Source organism: Dama dama, chromosome 9 (assembly GCF_033118175.1).
Source record: "Dama dama isolate Ldn47 chromosome 9, ASM3311817v1, whole genome shotgun sequence".
NCBI lineage: Eukaryota > Metazoa > Chordata > Mammalia > Artiodactyla > Cervidae > Dama > Dama dama.
In genome coordinates this window covers 8150292-8170588 of record NC_083689.1, presented here as the reverse complement: position 1 = coordinate 8170588, position 20297 = coordinate 8150292, and the positions used below count along the sequence as shown (strand labels likewise).

General features: G+C 40.5%; 1 pseudogene; it reads left to right on the top strand.

Moving 5' to 3' along the window:
• The first annotated feature begins 18998 nt into the window (after window positions 1-18998).
• LOC133061555 (vomeronasal type-2 receptor 116-like) lies at window positions 18999-19912 on the top strand (annotated as a pseudogene).
• Window positions 19913-20297: the final 385 nt, after the last annotated feature.

Below are 20297 nucleotides of genomic sequence, written 5' to 3'. Positions count from 1 at the left end.
ACACAACAAAGCACATCTTTATTATTTGGCCACTCCTCTAATCCACAAAGGTCATTTTAGAACTAGACTTCTCACCACACTTTATTGTACCTTGTCTGTTCGGTCTCACCAACTGACACTTAGGTTAAAGGTTTATATTTGGACAAAATATCGAAGTTATACATGGTTTTCCCACTTGTCTTTGTAACTCCTTAATGTTCTGCCTGTAGTCCGGATCCCCGATCGGGAAAGAAGACTCCTCGAGACAATGCAACTTGCAATAGGGGAATTTATTACTGACTCGAGCCAGGGCCTCCCGCCCTCACCAAGGGTGTGAGGACGAAAAGGCCCCGAGCCCCAGTTCTCTCAGGTATTTATTGGGTACAATCAGGTAGTTGGCGCAAGCGGATTGGTTACACAGTTGCAAGGCAATTTTTGTTGGCCCAATCCTTGTGGGCTTTCAGCTTTCCCCTGATAGGTTCCCTTTTTCTTGCTAGGCACATGTTGATTGGCTGGCTCCAGGTGGCCTGATAGTTATGTTACTCCGGGAAACCAGGCTTGCTCCTAATCTAGGCTGCTTGTCATGGCGTTAGCTGTGACAGCCTCACACTTAACTTTTACAATGCAAATTTAAAATAAAATACTAATTCAAATTAGATGGAAAAAGTTGTAAATTACTTCTAAACGATGGTTTAGCCAATTTTTAAATATTTGTTACGTATTTTCCTCATCCTCTTAAATCATAAATTTCCAACATACTAGAAATGGCAACTTTTGAATTACTAAAGGACCTAACTTAGTATAAAGAATTATCTATGTCTGAATTGAGTGACAGAGAAGAAAAGTATTGCTGGATTTTGTTAAAATCAGATACAAAGCCAAGCTGGGAAAAATAATACTTTATGGGATCAGATTTTATATTACGTTAACAGAAAATTCTCGTTTGAAGAGGTATCATCTCTTCCTTGAGGGTAACTACAGGAAGAAACAAATGTAACTTCAAATATTAAGTAGACCCTCAGTTTCAATTAGCCTATAGATCTTAGTATAAAAATGAAGACCAATCACGGGAAATACAAACTGAAGTTTCCCATGAGGCTTGAAGATCAGATGGACATTGCAAGGAGAGGCTGGTGAAGGTGAAATCTGTTAGATGCACGTTTCTCAAGGACCACCCCACTCTCCTTTCCTTCAGCACCAGTGTAGCCTGTCCACTCTGTTTTCAGGGTCTTTCGGTCTTTCTTGGTTCCTCTTTCTCTCTGCCTCCCTGACAATCCCACCTGCCATCAAGGCCAGAGTCAGATTCTCCTCTGCTTTCTTCACGACCTGCGTCTGACTCTTGATATCTCCAAAAGTGACCTGTTTCCTACAGAGGGGCTGTGAGAGACCCAGGCCCATTCCTGCGCTCATCCGTGACTGGTATGGACACTGCTTGGGCTTTATGAGGGCTGGTATGCAGAAGTTCACCCATCCTTAGGTGGGTCCAGGGATTCACCGAACTACGGGTACAATTGTTGTTAAGGCATTCGTAGAATCCGAAGGACACACCAGTTTTCCTTCACCTGAGCCCCTGCAGGCTCCTGTTCTCCAAGGTCTTCTCCCATGGCTGCCCTGAACTCGCTCTCAGCCCGAGGTCTGTTCGAGTCACTGGCCTCTGGAAGAGGCAGCTGGTCTGTCTCCCAGGGTGTCTAGAGCTTATGCTGGTTTTCTGCTTGGCCTGTTTCATCTTCTCACTGTTTCCTCTGTGAAGTTGGGCATTATTTTTGAGCTTTCTTTGTAAAATTAAAATGTGAAATTTGAATAAAATGGAGGCAGAAGACTACCATGCATGGGGAAGGTCTCAACTAATTTGAATGTTCCATCCTGCTCTGTCCCTTGAAAAATGTCTCTCAAATTGTAGTCTACAAGGACAGAAAGGTGAAAGTCATTATCCAGTGCCAAATACAGACCAATTTATATAATACATTTTTCAAATACTAAACCTTTACCTCCTGAAAGAGTTAAAATCCATCCACTAACTACACTTACACGGGATGTCATCTTTTGAGTGATACACAGCAATGAACTAGCAACAGCAGCTTAGGAGTCTAAATCCTTTCTTGATAAAATTCATTTGTGATTCTAGTCACATTGATCCAGTTCAGCCATAAACACGATCACTTCACCATAAGTTTTCACACATATCTAAAAATTTATTATAGGAATTGACTTGCAGGGTTATAAGATAGAGGAGTCCCAGAGATGGCCATCTCCAAGCAGGAGAAGCAGAAAAGCTGGTGGCATAATTGAGTCCAAGTCTGAAGTCTTGAGAACCAGACGTTCTGATGTCCCAGGGCAGGAAGAGATGGATGTCCCAGCTCAGAAAGTGAGGGTGGATTGACTTTCTTTCACTTTGGGTTCTATTCCGGCTTTTAGGAGACTGGAAAACACGTGCTCACATGGGTGAGGGGGCATTCTTTACTCCATCTACCAGAACCAAATGCTAGTCTCTGCCAGAAACACCCTCAAGAGTACACCCAGAAACAGTACTTAGCCACCCATCTGGCAAGCCTTAGCCCAGGCACGTTGACAAGTAAGATTCAGGCACGGACAGTGATTGCCCCAGCTCTTTTCTTTTATCTCAAGACTGTTTTTTTTTTTTTTTTAATTTTTCAAAATTATTAGTCCTAGTTCTGTGAGAAGTGCCATTGGTTTTTTAATGAATAATTTTATCTTCATATGTTCTTTTTAAAACTCATTCTTTTACAGAGTATTATTAATTTACAGTGTACTTTTAGTTTCAGTTGTACACAAATCGGTTATTCATATACACATGCACACTCTTTTTTAGATGCATCTCCTGTGTAGGTCATTAAAGAGTAATGAGTCCCCTATGCAGTAGTGTAGGTTTTTATTAGTTATCTGTTTTATAGATAGTAGTTTGTGTCAATCCATTTCCCAATGTGTCCCTCTCCTCTTTATTCACTTGGTATTTATAAGTTACTTTTCTACATCTGTGACTCTATGAAAATAGAGCCATGGTATTTTGATGGGGATTGCCTTGAATCTGTAGATTGCCTTGAGTAGGATGTTCATTTTAACATACTTAACAATTTAATTAACTATATTAATTCTTCAAATCTATGAACACAAAATATCTTCCCATCTCTTTGTGTCTTCTTCAATTCCTTTATCAATGTCATACTTTTTTGAGTACAGGTTTCCCCCCTCCTTTGGTAGGGTTACTCCCAGGAATTTTACATTGTCTTTTCCTGCCAGTGTTGACTTCTGGACTTCTGGACCAATGTAGTTCTGAAGTCCATGAACATGAAAGTGAAAGTTGCTCAGTCATGTCTGACTCTTTGCGATCCCATGGACTATACAGTCCATGGAATTTTCCAGGCCAGAATACTGGAGTGGGTAGCCATTCCCTGCTCCAGGGGATCGTCCCAACCCAGGGACTGAACCCAGGTCTTCCACATTGCAGGCCTGAGGTCGTCATCTCAGACAATCACCGGTTTACACCCTCATTCATGTTACCAATGTGTCCTAAAGGAGCAGATGGGCCTGAACCCAGAACTTGTAGTCCTTGGGGTGGCTATGTTCTTACCACTGACTTGAGAAGTGTTTTCATCATGGGGCGTGTGTGAAACTTTCAAAGCTTCCTGTTGGGAGGTTTGAAAGATGAGGCATGAGATGAGCAGTGTGAAGGGTGCAGAAGGAGATGCCACCAGATCGATAGTGGGTGGACATGCATGCACACAATCTGACCAGTTAAAATATTGAAATGAATAGTAAACAGGCACCCCAAAATCCACCCAAAGATTGGAGCTTACATAGTTCCATCTGGCAGTTTGAACATTATCCTCTGGAAACACCTTGTAAAATCAAGTGCAAGATGGAGATCTTGACTCTTCTGAGTCAAATAAATGTTTCGCTTTCTGTAATAAGGTAATCAGAATTTTGATAGGGTTGAATGGAACCTGTAGGTCACTTTGGTTAGTATTGTCATTTAGCAGCATCAATCTTCCAATCCATGACATGGGATGTCTTTTCATTAATCATGTCTCCTTTAATTTTTTTTAGCAGTGGTTTGTAATTTTCAGAGTACAAGTCTTTTTGCCTCACTGGCTATGTTTATTCCCAAGAATTTTATTCCTCTTTGTATTGTTCGTTGTTGTTGTACAGAAACACAAGTGATTTTTATGCTCATTTGTATCTTGCAACTTTGTCAAATTCACTTATTATTATCTCTGAACGTGAATGCATGTGTGTTTGTGTATTCTGTGTGGGTATGTTAACATGTGTGTGTAATCTTTAGGAGTTTCTATGTACAAGTTCATGTCATGTTTGAACAGAGATAACTTTATTTCTTCCTTCCCTATGTGGATGCCTCGGTATTTCTTTTTCTTGCCTAATTGCTCTGGCTAGGAATTCCTGTCCTATTTGATTAGAAACAGCAAAAGCCGATGTCTTTCTCTTGCTCACAGTCTTACGGAAAATATTTTCAGACTTTATTGAGTGAGATGTCACCCGTGGGTTTTTCATGGCCTGTATCATATTAAAGTTTCCTTGTATTCCTACTCTTTCTACTTGGTAGTATTTTGCTGAAGATGTTTTTATTGGCCTTCATGAAGATATTCATCTGAAATTTCTTTTTTGTAATGTCTTTGTCTCCCTATGGTAAAAGGATATGCTACAGTCCTCATGGAATGAGTTAGAAAGTGTTCCCTTTTCTTCAGTTTTGGGAAGCATTTGTAAATGATTATCCTTAACTAATATTTTATGTTTGGTACAATTCAACACTGAATTCATATGGTCCAGGGTTGATCTTTGTTGGACTTTTTGGGTTGCTGATTCAATCTTCTTACTAGTCTATTCAGATTTTCTGTTTCTTCATGATTCAGTTTGGTGGGAGCATCTCCATGAATTATTCATACCATCTGGGTTATCTAATCTGTTCATGTGCAGCTGGGCTTAGTATTTTTATATAATTATTTCAATTTCTGTCTATTCAGGAGTCATGTCCACACACTCATTTCTTATTTTGTCTTTTGATCAGGCCACACAGCTTGCAGATCTAATCTTCTGAACCAGGATTGAACTTGGGCCACCACAGTGAGAGCACTGGATCCTGGCCAGTGAACCCTCAGGGATTTCCTCACTTATCAGTGAACCCTCAGGGATTTCCTCACTTATCAGTGAACCCTCAGGGACTTCCTCACTTATCAGTGAACCCTCAGGGACTTCCTCACTTATCAGTGAACCCTCAGGGACTTCCTCACTTATCAGTGAACCCTCAGGGACTTCCTCACTTATCAGTGAACCCTCAGGGACGGACTTCCTCACTTATCAGTGAACCCTCAGGGACTTCCTCACTTATCAGTGAACCCTCAGGGATTTCCTCACTTATTATTTTAATAGTTTGAGTCTTTTCCGTTCTTTCTCAGTCAATGTGATTAAAGCTTTGTCAATGTTGCTGATCTTTTCCAAGAACCAACTTTTATGGCACTGAACATTGTTTTTCTCTCCTGGATTATTTATCTCTAATCTCTAGTGTTTCATTCTGTTTGATAGATTTTAGTTTTCCCTGTGTGTGTGTGTGAGCACTCGGTTGCTCAGTTGGGTCTGACTCTTTGGGACCCCATGGACTGTAGCCCACCAGGCTCCACTGTCCATGGCATTTTCCAAGCAAGAATACTGGAGGGGGTTGCCATTTCCTACTCCAGGGGGTCTTCCTGACCCATGATTCTTGCGTGTCCTGCATTGGCAGATATTTTAACACAGCACCACAGGGAAGGCCTAGTTTTTCCTACTTTTCCTAATTCTTTAAGATGTAAAGTTAGGTTCTTGCTAAGATAGATTTGAAATAACTTTTTGAGTTAAAAAACTGACATCTTGATTACATATGCCACTATCAATAACTGATGTTTATTTTTTGCCTAAGTGCTAAAGCATCATCTGACATCATGCTGGAGAGTCCTGAGATGATTTGAAACCTGCCAAGTCTATCAGAGCAGTGGTGACAATAGCCATGAGCTCTGGGCAGGGACGTCAGTCACGGACACGGGGGACAGATTTCTCAGTGCCATGATAGGCTTGTCCCCCCACACCTCCCTTTCTGCCCCCAAGCGCTGAAGTTTGACTAACTACTGTGAAACCAAAGAGGCAAGGGGGAAAACATGCTTTTCCTCATTGTTTTTCACCAGGATGGAGGGGAACAGGTGCAGAGCCCCAGGACAAGAGCCTCCCCAGAGGTCCCCCACGGGACTGATCTGAAGCAGTGAAAAGGAGGGGAAGCCAGGCTGCTCCTGTCACAGCGACACCGAGAGTGAGGTCTCAGCACTGTGACTCCCGCTTGCACACCAACCTTCTGGTTCTAACTGTGCCTTTGTCTGGCACGCCAGCTTGGCACAAGCCCTGCAGGGCCTCCACAGGCGGAACGGCAGAGTGGTAGCGGGCATATGCCGTGCTGTACATGAGGGGACATTTTCCTCTCTGAGAGCAGAGCAGGGGTCAGATGCTGACATAGTATCTACTCTCTGTATATATGCATTAATATATGCATTAATAATATCCTGTATTGGTGTTTTCCTTTCTGACTTACTTCACCCTGTGTAATAGGCTCTAGTTTCATCCATCTCATTTAGATCGATGGATTCTGAATATTCTATCCCTTCTTTGCCTCTCTAATATCTACTTTCCCCCCTCCAAGACAGAGGAGAGAATTATGCATCTTTCCTGTTGTATCACCAGCAGGATACACAAGCTCTGTCCCAGAGGATCTTAGAGTTAATGAGCCTGTTGAGCCCCAGTCCCTCCTGCTGCCAAGGTCCTTGACTGAGAAAGACAATCCCTTTGAGTCACTGATCCCCTGGCCAAAGGCCACTCTTAGGATGAAGTGGCTCAGCCTGAATGTTCACTGCTGACAAAGATAGTGCTGAAATGTGCCCCCATGGAAAGACTCTAAGGGACATGTATTCTCCACCCTAAAAAAAGAAGTTCCACTAAATATTAATATTATTAATTTGCTCCCATCAAATGTGGGGTGTTCAGCCTAATATTCTGGAAGCAAAAGATAGAAAAGTAGATACTATGTCAGAAGACAGTGAAACCCTTCATTTTTATCCTTATTATTAATTTCTCCGGGAAAACTGATGAATTCTGCCCCCAAATGTGGACTTTACCTAACTGTGTGACATGCATGTCTTTGAGTTAGCACAGCAGTGCTTAAGTAGGAGTTTGCATCAAGCAGTCTGTGTTCTGTTCATGCTTTGTTGGTTCATAGAATTTCTAACGGTTTTGCAATATTTATCAACATGCCCATGTCCTCAGAGCAGAAGACGTGTTTAGAATGTGTGCACCTTGTCTTTTTACTAGTTGTATTTAGAATTTTTTTAAACACTAGTTCTGTTGGCAGCTGCTATGCTACTGGAGAGCTGCTAATTTGAGGGGAGAACTTTAATTTTGTTTTTACTCTTCTGTGTGAGGACTTTTGACAATCTTTATCCTGTTCTGCTTTCTCATTTCATGTTTTTTCTCCCCATGGTTTGCTTCTGCATATTTTACCAAAATATGAAATAGAATGCTTGGTGGAAATTATTTCAGGTGTGTACATCTTCTAGTTTGCTGGAAGCTGCTAATTATTTGACCTCTATTGGGGTTAGGATGGCAGGAAGTGACTATCGGGAATGGAGGAAACTCTCTGTCTCACTGTCTAGGGAAAGACAGAACCTGTTTTGTCTAGGTGGCTAGCATAGCAGAAAGGTGAATCTTTAGTGATGTCCCAAGGTTGGAGGCGAAACTTTGTACCCTCCCCCCTGTCCTTCAGCCAGAGAAATATATAGACATCTCTATTCTAGGGAGAGGAGCAGCAGGCATCACTTAACTGAGGAGCTCAGGAATGTTATTTTAAACTCTGTGGGTTGCCATGTGGGTATACACTATCAACTTCTTTTGTGAACCACTTCCCATACATAGAAATTTATCACGGACATAATTTAATATAAGGAAATATACATTTACCTTGTGATTTGCTGTCTAGAAATGTCATTTCATATAGATATGGGATATTATTTAGCCTTTGGCATTAATTTAATGTAACATTAAATAAGTGACAATTATTTTTTCTTAACAAGCTTGGAACACTTCTCTGATTTTGGTAATTGTATATTGTTGGATCAAGACCCATGCGCTTTCAGACAGCCTTGGCTCTGTGCAGACGGTAGTCACAGCTGGGAGACTAGCATTTCACAATGAAGCCAGCAGAGGGCAGGGTTTCCTTTTTCTTGCTGAACTAGAGATACTTTTTGCATCACTTCAAGGTAGGAAACACCTGGCCCTCATTTTAATGTGCATTTCTTGGCTAATTAGAGTCTAAATAATGTTGTCTATACTTTTATACCTTGTATGGATTTGTCAAAGAGTGTGCTTGTTCATACTCTACCTGTAATGATACTTCTACTGGGGTGCTGGTCTTTTGCTTATTTATTCATAATATTATCTGCATGTTCAGAGCCCTCAGAAACTTATTCACACCATCTCCATATGACAAGACAGGAAAGCCTCTGAATATAAACCCCGAGTTTAAAGCTCTTCTCTTCCCTTGGATGGCTTAGGATATAGCCTTGTATTATATGACCATTCTGTCCAATGCTGTCCCCTCTGTTTAGGTGCTTCTTCAAGAATTAGCAATATGTTCTGGCTTTTATCTTTGCCATTGAGGAGATCAACAAGAACCCTCACCTCCTTCCCAACCTGACCTTGGGTTATAATCTCAAAAATGCCTTTGAAAGTGATCACAGCAGTCTGGAAAATGCCCTGCTTTGGCTCTCTGGAGGGAATCAGACTGTCCCTAACTACAGCTACCAGAGACAGAGGAAATCTCTGGCCATAGTTACAGGAACTATGTCATCATTTTCAGCCCAGATTGAACCACTTCTGGAGCTGAACAGAATCCCACAGGTGAGAGTCTGACTTCTGGTGAGACACTCTGCTCTTCCCCTATGCCTTTCCCTCTCATCCCATCAAAAGACAAGGTGGAAGCTGTGTGTATGCATGGCACAGAGTTTTAAGCACATTCCAGAGACTTCCTCAGATTGTGAGATTATTCCTTTGGTTGGGAAGTAGGAAGAAAGTGACAGGCATGAGCAGTCAGCACTTTGAAACCCAAGTTCATGCTCAGGGTCAAGGCATGAATCTCACAGTTAAGGGGACGTTGAGTGACGATGGCTCACAGCTCTTTACATCTTAGGACATGCCTGAAGCACAGAGAACTCCCTCACCCAAGGACAGGAAGCTTGCAGGTAATAGCCAGAAGCCAGTGTCTCAGAGACATGGTGATATGAAGCCTGGTTCCCTCCTCTCAATTTTGACAATACTGAAGCATCATCCCAGCTCCAGAGGACTGACAGTCAGTTGTAACTCTTGTTGTTCAGCTGTTCTGAACCACAGTTCAGAAGGTCAGTTTTCTCTCCCCATTTCTGCCTTGCTACATCCCACTGGCATATATGGAGGGTGCCGCCATAAATTTTCTACACGGGTCTCTCCATCTCAGATCTCTTTCCAAGGATCAATCTGACCAGCCCCAAGCAAGAGACATTACTTATGAACACAACAGCATAATGTAGGAGATTTCTGTTCTGGAATGTTTTTTCAAGAAAATCTGAGAGGATAGGGCATTGTAATCTCCAGAATAACAGATAATGCTGTGGTGATACATTGATTCCATCATGAAGACATTAATGAGACAAGATTTATTTATTCTCAGTATTTACATGTAACTCTGATTGCTAAGTAGAAGGAATTTCTTCTTCACACACAGGGCGAGTTTGCTGGAGACACTGCAGTCTCCTGGGCACACGATCTGAAAATCGGGCTTTCTTCAAATACCATCAAAGGAGATTAAAAGCGCATAGAGATCTTAACATTCTCTTTTATTTTTTGTAACCTAGTGATAGGAATTGTCTATCACTAGGTTACACGTGTCCTTTCTAAAAGTGAGGAGTCTAGAAAACATAGTCTTCTGTGGGCCCAGAATGAAATGAAAACTGTGAAATGTCCACTGAGATCTTTCTTTTCTCCCTGTCACAGAGAGAATCAGCTCACTCTCTGCCCAAGAAACATAGCCCCAAGCCCACGAAACTCAGAATCATGTTTTTCTTATTCAGGTGGCATATGGTCCTTTTGATTCTTCACTGAGTGATGAAGACCAGTTTCCATCTCTTTATCAGACGGCCACGGAGGACAGCTATCTTGTTCATGGAATGATTAGGCTGTTGCTTCATTTTGACTGGACATGGGTGGCACTATTTTTGTCTGAAGATGGGGAAAAGGAGCAGTTTGTCTTGGACCTGAAAGCAGAGATGGTAAAGAATGGTGTATGTGTGGCCTTTACTAAAAAACTTCCTAGCACTAGGGAATTGCATGTATTAAGTAAGTTACACTCAGTGATCATACCCATAATTTCATCTTCAAATGTGTATATAATAATGATGATGCGGATGCTTCATTTCTGTGGACAGAATAGCGGTGTACTATTTAACCTTGGGCAAGGTATGGATTATGGTAGCAAGGGGAGATTTTCTTTTGAACGAGGCATACCACGTACTACACTCTTTCTATGGAAGTCTCTCCTTTTCACACTGGAAGAGGGAAATCCCAGGTTTTAAACACTTTCTCAAGACAGTTAATCCTTCCCAATACCCAGAAAACTTTTACTTCAGGAGTGTGTGGCATCAAATTTTTGGATGTTCACTTACTGGATCACACTGTGAAAAAAATTGGAGACTGCCCACTCAATTCTTCTTTAGAGTTTATGCATTAAATTACTGATATGACGAGGTTGTCTCGATACACTTATTTCACCTAAAATGCTGTGTATATAGCGGCCCAAACCCTCCATGAAATGCTTGTGGTGAAAGCAGAAATGGAATCTTCAGGAGATGCATGCTTCTTCCCTGGAAGGTAAATGTCCTTCAGATGCAGGTCATGAATGGACAAGCAAATGCTATCTGGTTGTATTTTATTGAGATGAAACATCATGACCATATTTCTGTCTCAAGTCCACAGGATTCAGCAAATTGGATGCAGAGTTCTTTCACACTGGTTATATATGTATCTATAATTTCTGGAGAAGGAAATGGCAACCCACTCCAGTATTCTTGCCTGGAGAATCCCATGGACAGAGGAGCCTGGTGGGCTACAGTCCATGGGGTCACAAAGAGTCTGACACTACTGAGCGACTAGGTCTATTTAAAGAATTCTACTATGGAGTGGTCTTTACTTTCTAATTATTGTATTAGAATGCATGCTGGAAAAAATTCCTTATTTAGGATGTAATATAGTAAAACATCCAAGGGAGACTTAACAAAACATGTGAAAACCATAAAATTGTAAATTCTATACATTTCCTTAAAGTGTAGTTAATTTCACAAAGTATTGACACAATTATCATAACAGAATCCAACACTTTCATCTATGGTGGTATATATGCTGTGGCTCAAATATTCCTTGAAATGATTGTTGTGACAAAGAGAAACGAAGGCTCCCTGATATTCTACAGACTCTGGAAAATGAATTATTGCTAGATATAACTGTTTCTATGAAAGCTGCAAACAATTTAAAATGTGAGAACACTGATGTTTATAAACTTAACATAAGCTACATAGTTTAGCAGTGAATTCACTGGATTTTAAGGCAGGCTTTTATGAATCTACAAATCCATTTCAGAATGTATTTAGAAATTTCTGTCCTCATACACAAGAGACAAATACACATTTTCAAGTTGTTGATAAAATGAAATAATCAGATCCAATAAAGTACCTATCCTTTTAATAGCTTTTAATATATACTTAAAGGAAACATGCTACAATCTTGGTACCCAAAGTACAATTTCCAACAGGCAGAATTCTTAATAAAGAGTAAGAAGATACAGCTCAATTTTGGTATAAACCTTTATGATATTTTAATTTACACTGGTATCATTTGTTAGTTTCCTGCTCAAAAGTGGTCTTTTAAATAATATCCCACATTCTTCATATAGGTTACCAGTACCAGAAGGAGTTCTATGAAACTTATTCTAAAAAAAAAAAGTGTAATTGTTTGTTTTGACCTACCTGGTGGTTCTCTGATGGACTAATATAAGGCTTCCTTTATTTCCTGTATATTTGAAACTTCCTGGGGCTGAGGTGGTAACCTGAAGTGTGTTTGTTGAACATATAAAGGTAAATGAATTAGCTTTACCTGGGGTCAGAGATTACGGTTGAGAAACACTATATAAAACCTCTATAGCATTGGAGGATGGGCTGGGGAAAGAGATGCTTTGGATAATAAAGACTTTAAAAGGCTCCCGAATAACTGACACTTGGTTCATAATCAGAAAGAAACTCTTGAGAACACCCTGAGCCCCACTTCTGACTGACGTTCAGGTCTCAGTCAAGTGGAAGTGAAAGCTAAGGTAGAGCTGTAAACTGCTGGATGGAATGTTCATGGTTTGCTCTAAAACACAAGAGACCCAGAACCTACAGAGACAGAGAAATAGTTCTTTGGTTTTCTATTTTATCTTTGTTTTTGATATAAAAATAAGTCAATGCGTCATCACTAGCTGGCCACTAGGCGACTGGAACAAAGACTTCAGTGACCATATATAAGAAAGAATGTGGAATATACAAGATTGACTCAGACACCATAAACAAAATAACAACGTGTTACAATCAGCAGTAACTATAATTGCTGGGTAGTGGGGAGAAGCTGATTTCTGTAGCTTTTCCATTAGAATTTGGACAAATACTCTGAATATCAAGTTTTTATCAAAAATACAGAGAAACATGGAAGAATGGCTTATACTTGTTGTTGTTCAGTCACTCAGTTGTGTCAGACTCTTTGCAACCCCATGGATTGCAGCATGCCAGGCTTCCATATCCTTCACTATCTCCCAGAGTTTGCTCAAACTCATATCCATTGAGTCCACGATGCCATCCAACCATCTCATCCTCTGTCACCGTCTTCTCCTCCCGCCTTCAATCTTTCCCAGCATCAGGGTCTTTTCCAGTGAATCTTTGTGTTGGGTGGCCAAAGTCTTGGTGCTTCAGCTTCAGCATCAGTCCTTCCAATGAATATCCAGGGTTGATTTCCTTTAGGATTGACTGATTTGATCTCCTTGCTGTCCAAGGGACTCTCAAGAGTCTTCTCCAACACCACAGTTAGAAAGCATCAATTCTTTGGCACTCAACCTTCCTTATGGTTCAACTCTCACATTTGAACATTACTAGAAAAACCATAGCTTTGAATAGATGAACCTTTGTTGGCAAAGTAATGTCTCTGCTTTTTAATATGTTGTCTAGGTTGGTCGTAACTTTTCTCCCAAGGATAAGCATCTTTTAATTTTATGGCTGTAGTCACCATCTGCAGTGATTCTGGAGTCCAAGAAAATGAAGTCTGTCACTGTTTCCATTTTTTCCTCATCCATTTGACATGAAGTGATGGGACCAGATGCCACGATCTTAGTTTTTTGAATGTTGAGTTTTAAGCCAGCTATTTCACTCTCTTTCACCTTCATCAAGAGGTCCTTTAGTTCCTCTTCATGTTTTTCCACTAGAGAGGTGTCATATAGGAAAAATAAATTAATGGAAATGGTGCCTGAGACACCCCTCAGGAATTATTGCTCAAACATTCTATCTGGGAGTTGCTATGTATGCTCCTTTGTTGAGCCTACCTTTTCATAAGCTTTTGAGCAGTCATACTGAATACATCTATTTAATGGTTGAAGAAAAATCAGTGGTAATGAATATTTATAATTTAATTGTACATTTTCTTGTGTGTTTCCACATGACTATATTTACCACCTCATCAAAATTTAAATGCATACCTGGAGAACTTATAAAAATAAATATTTTGTGGTCTATCTAGGAATAAAATAGACATTTGCTGTTATATTTATGAAAGAAAATAAATTTTGTGTGGATTATTTCAAACTTAAAAACACGAATTAAACAACAATAAACATAGTATTTTCTAATGACACTGCACTTGCATTCTGACAGATGTAGTTCCCCAAGTGGGACACAAATATTTAACTCAAATTTTATAATGAATATTCATATCAGTGTGCATAATAGCAAAAGTGGAGACAACCCCAGTGTCAATCAACTGATGAATGACAAAATGTGACTAATGCATGCAGTGGAGTAAGATTCACCCATTAAAAGAAATAAGTTTCTGATACACTTACAAACTTAGAAAATAGTATGCTAAGTGAAAGAAGCCAGACAGTGAAGGACTCCATTTGCATGAAATGTGCAGAATAGGTTTATCTATAAACAAAAAGTAAATTATGTGTTCTAAGATGCTGATTTAGGGGAAATGAGCGATTCCTTAATTCATGTGGGATTTCCTTTCAGATGAGGAAACTGTTTTGACATCAAACAGTGGTGATGATCGCACAATATGTGAATTTACTAAAACTCACTGAATTATACTGCTTAAAATGGTGAATTATACCTTATGCAAATTTTACCTAAATCTAAAGCAAACAATATAGATTTAGTACCTCCTACAAGACAGTGTCAAAAGCTCTGGGTTTAAAGGATTGAAGGCTAAATCCAGTTTCAGTAACACTCTACAAGATGTAAATTTTAGTTTCCTTTCATAGGGAAAGTTTCCCCTCTGTTTTCACCAATCATATTGTGGGGTAAAAGGTAAGAGGAAAAATCCCATGTTATACTGATTTACAGTACAGACTCTTCTTTCTAGAAACCCCAAGAAAAATTTGTCTGGGATTGGGATGCACCAAAACCCATGACTGAAGCATCCTTTGATTGTGTCATGAATGTGTTGACACATTCATTGAATGTGTCATTGAGTTAAATTCCTTCTCTCTTTGTTTTCAGAATGAGAGGTAAATTCCAAGTCACTAGAGTCCTGGAGATGGTAAACACACACACACAACTACCAACAAGAACTTGAAGCTGGGGAGGTGGAAAGAGATGGTTCCTTTGTAAGAATGGGCCTTCCATCTTTAATTTGAATACACTATTTATTTTAAAGTTTCTTCTTTCCTAGCTTCACCCATTCCTAAGAAAGCTCCAGTTTAGAAACAGTGCCAGGGAGCACATATCGTTAGATGAGAAAGGAAGCCATGTGATGCAGTATGATATCCTGAATGCTGTGAGTTTTCTAGCTGGTCTTTGGCTCCAGGTTAAAGTGGGAGAGTTTGGCTTCGATGGTCTATATGATCAAGGCTTAGTGATCAATGATGAGATGGTAGAATGGCCTATTGGATTCAAAGAGATATGACATTGTTTCAAGATTAAATATATAGACTAAAGATATTAGAGCTGATTCTTCATATGAAATGAAGAGTATACACATTTCCCTGAGCACTAAATTTACTCTTTGAATTCAACATCTTCACTCATATTGTAGAATCTTACATATCTTCTGAGGCAGTGTTTAGAAGGAGTAGTTGTATAGGTGAATATTTTTAGTTTGGGTGTATCTATTTTTGCTACAGTTGGGTGAATGCAAAAAATAATGTTAATGGATATATTGAACACCCTGACCTTATTTACATATGGGTAAGATTCCTTCTTATCTTTAGATAAACACAAATAGATTATGTCAACTATTTCTTAGAAGATTCCATTTAGACATTCCCTTGGTTATACGCACATTACTGAATCATCAAACTTCATTCTAATTAGTATTTCAAAGCATTGACCGCTGTTTTCAAAAAATTTCCCAATTTGAAAACTCCAGGGTAATTTTAAGATGATTCTTTGTGCACCTGTTTAACATTTTGCACATGCAAATACTTTGAACTATTTTACAAGTCTGTGCCATCCTGTTCAGGAGCCATGAATTGCATTAATCAAAATCTGCATTCCATAACACTTTCTCATGGTTTGTGTCTTCATTAATTGTTTATGAAGCCACTTTTCATAGTGTGTCCGCTTTGACATTGTTAGGTTCTTTTACCTAAAACCCCCATCCTCTATGCAGCCAATATGAGAGCATCAGTCAGTCAGTCAGTTCAGTAGCTCAGTTGTGTCCAACTCATTACGACCCCATGGACTGCAGCACATCAGGCTTCCCTGTCCATCACCAACTCCCGGAGCTTACTCAAACTCATGTCCATTGGGTCAGTGATGCCATCCATCCATCTCATCCTCTGTCATCCCCTTCTCCTCCCGCCTTCAATCTTTCCCAGCATCAGGGTCTTTTCAAATGAGTCAGTTCTTCCCATCAGGTGGCCAAAGTATTGGAGTTTCAGCTTCAGCATCAATCCTTCCAATGTATATTTAGGACTGATTTCCTTTAGGATGGACTGGCTGGATCTCCTTGCAGTCCAAGGGACTCTCAAAAGTCTTCTCCAACACCAATTCAAAAGCATCAGTTCTTCAGTGCTCAGCTTTCTTTATGGTCCAGCTCTCACATCCACACATGTCTACTGGAAAAACCATAGCCTTGACTAGACAGACCTTTGTCAGCAGAGTAATGTCTTAGCTTTTTAATATGCTGTCTAGGTTGGTCATAACTTTTCTTCCAAAGAGCAAGTATCTTTTAATTTCATGGCTGCAGTCACTATCTGCAGTAATTTTGGAGCCCAAGAAAATTGTCTTTCACTGTTTCCTTATCTATTTGCATGAAGTGACAGGACCAGATGCCATGATCTTAGTTTTCTGAATGTTGAATTTTAAGCCAGCCATTTCACTCTCTTTTGTCTTCATTAAGAGGCTCTTTAGTTCTTCACTTTCTGCCATAAGGATGGTGCCGTTTTGCGTATCTGCTATTTCTCCTGGCAATCTTGATTCCAGCTTGTGCTTTAACCAGCCCAGCATTTTGCATGGTGCATTCTGCATATAAGTTAAATAAGCAGGGTGGCAATATACAGCCTTGACGTAGTCCTTTCCTGATTTGAAACTAGTCTGTTGTTCCGTGTCCAGTTCTAACTGTTGCTTCTTGACCTGCATACAGAGCATATGAGACATATGCTTATAGTAAAATACATACAGAACATTTTGCTATGCTCTCTTAGTTTACATAAATTAAATGTAAACTATGAGAGCATAGTAAAATAATTTTTTGCAGATAAAACTTTGGTATCATGACCCTATGGACAAGATTTTTGGATTATGTGGTTAAACAAGAGAAACACAAGGTTCATTGTCAGGAATATACGATATAGAAGCCATGAAATACTTTGGTAAAATTTAGTTTGTCTTTGTAAATATTTCGGTGTAAAGAATGTGGAAATGTCATTTAGTATCTCATACTTAGGTTTCTAGAGAATATGGCAAGGCTGGGATTGGGGAGGAGACCTGGTGATGTAACAGAAGATGAAATGTTTTTCTTCTGTGAGAAATATAGATATTCTCTGATAGCAGCTAATCATATGCCAAATTTGACCAAAGATTGTCTATTTTTCCTTTCAGACACCAAAATCTGCATATAGCCAGAGATGTATTTCAGGGTTCAGGAAAATTCACAAGAAGGAAGGCCTATTTGCTGCTTTATTGTGCTTTGCGTCCAGAGAGAGACATCTCCAACCACACAGGTATAAAAATTTATACTCACGTGTGGTCATCCTACCAGGGCTTCCCTGGTAGCTCAGCTGGTAAAAAATCCACCCGCAATGCAGGAGACCCCGGTTCAATTCCTGGATTGGGAAGATCCTCTGGGGAAGGGGTAGGCTACCCTCTCTGGGATTCTTGGGCTTCCCTGGTGGCTCAGAAGGCAAAGAATCCACCTGTGATGTGGGACACCTGGGTTCACCCCTGGGTCGGGAAGATCCCCTGGAGGAGGGCGTGGCAACCCACTCCAGTATTCTTGCCTGGAGAATCCCCATGGACCAAGGAGCCTGGCGGGCCACACACAGTCCACGGGGTTGCAAGGAGTCGGACGTGATTGACCGACTGAGCACAGCATGGTCATCCTAACCCTCACCTGTTTCATGATGAAAAGGAAATGGAGGGCTATGCAGAAGGGGTTATGGGGGACTTGTTTCTCAATTCATGTACTTAGTTATTTTTTGACCTTTCCACTTTTACTGTGGTTAAGTATACACCATATAAAATTTACCATTTATCCTTATGAGTACAATTCAGTGACGTTAACAAATTTCTATTGCTGTGCGATCTTCTCCATTGTCCCTCTGCAGAATGATCACCCTTAACTTCATCTCTTTTAACATGAAACTTACTTCCTCTTAGTCTCAACTCCCCTGTGAACCTCATTCCACTTTCTGTGTCTATGAATTTGCCTATTCTAAGCATTAATATATCTATAAATAAGGGCTTCACAGGTGGTGCTAGTGGTAAAGAACCCTCCTGCCAATGTAGGAGATATAAGACACGCAAGTTTGATCCCTGAGATGGGACGATCCCCTGGAGTAGGAAATGGTAACCCACTCCTGTATTCTTACCTGGAGAATTCTATGGACTGAGGCACCTGAAGGACTACAGTCCATAGTGTCTCAAAGAGTTGGACATAACTGAAATCACTTAGCCCTTATGACCATCTAGAAATAAAACCATATTTGTCCTTTGGAGTGTGATTTTTTTCAAAAGGATAAGACTTCCAAAATTCATGCACATTGTAGCCTGTGTCAGATAAATTCCTTTCTTTTTAAGGCAGAGTACTCTTGCATTGTGTGTATGTACTTCATTTTGTTTAGCCAATTATCTGTCAACGGACATTTGGGTTGTTTCCATTTTTTGCCTATTGTAAGTAATGCTGGAGAGACATTATTTATTCAAATCATTGCTTCAGATTTGAAGAGAATACACCTAGATAAAAATTGCTCACTGAGGCTAATTCTATGTTTGATTTTTAGAGAAATTGTCACACTTATTTCTGCAGCAGCTGTACCATTCTTCATTCTTATCAAGAATATACAAAGGTTTCAAACTTTACATCCTCTCCAACACTTCTAAATATTATATCAGAAGGGATTAGCATGTACAATGACAGGAAATGTCTCTGTTTGCCACATATTGAAATGTGGTACAAACAAAGAAATACTGAGTCTAATTTCTCCCCAGATGCAGACTGTGTGCCCAGACCAAGAGTATCCAAACTGGGAGAGAAATCATTGCCACCCAAAAATTGTGACTTGCCTGGCCTTCGAGGATTCTCTGGCAATGTCTCTGGCTTGCACGGCTCTCTGTTTATCTGCCATCACAGCCGTGGTTTTGTGGGTCTTTGTGAAGCACTGAGACACCCCCATAGTCAAGGCAAATAACCAGGCTCTCAGCCATGTCCTGCTCATCTCCTCCTCCTGTGTTTCCTCTGCTCCTTACTCTTCACTGGTCATCCCAGCACAGCCACCTGCATCCTCCGACAAATCACATTTGGAACTGTGTTCACTGTGGCTGTTGCCCCTGTTTTGACCAAAACCCTGACTGTGATCCTGGCATTCAAGGCCAGGAAACTGGGAAGAACTGTGTGGCAGTTGCTGGTAACAGGAGTTTCTAACTATGTCATTCACTCCCTTGTGCTCCCTGATCCAAGTGATTCTCTGTGGAGTCTGGCTGGGAACTTCGCCCCCTTTCCTTGAGACGGACACTCATTCTGAGCCCAAGGAGCTATTATTGTGTACTACAAGGGCTCAGTCACTGCCTTCTACTCTGTCCTAGGATACCTGGGCTCCTTAGCCCTGGGAACATTTTCCCTGGCTCTCCTGGCCGGGAACCTGCCTGACACCTTCAGTGAAGCCAAGTTCCTGACCTTCAGCATGCTGGTGTTCTGCAGTGGCTGGGTCACCATCCTCCCTGTCTGCCACAGCACCAAGGGCAAGGGCATGGTGGCCGTAGAGATCCGCTCCATGCTGGCCTCCAGTGCTGGGCTCCTAGGCTGCATGTTTGCCCCAGAGTGCTACATTATCCTCCTGAGACCCGAGAAGAACTCTCTGAACGTTCTGAGTAACAAAAGAGATTCTCAGGGAGATAGACATTGATGTTTTATCCCATAAGTCTCAATCACAGTTTTGGCCTTGAGCAAAGAACGACTCAGAGAAATAATATTCTGTTTATTCATTCAAATGTTAGAAGCCATCAAAAACTATTTCAAGCCCATGTATCAAGGGTTCTGCTCCACCTCTTAAGAGTCTGTACAGCTACCCTCAGTCCTCATGCTCACAGAGAGATGTTCTATCTCAGGTTAATGACTTTCCCAAAGCTTTTGGTGTTAATATAGCCATTTCCTCTATTGTTGTGTGTACAGTAAGCACATCTTTATTCCTTCAACTGCTCTCCATCCTGTAACTGTTCTTAGATAACTAAGTGGTATTCAGAATACTTTTACTGTCCCTTCTGTTTTGGTTCTTCAGTGGTCAGTTATTG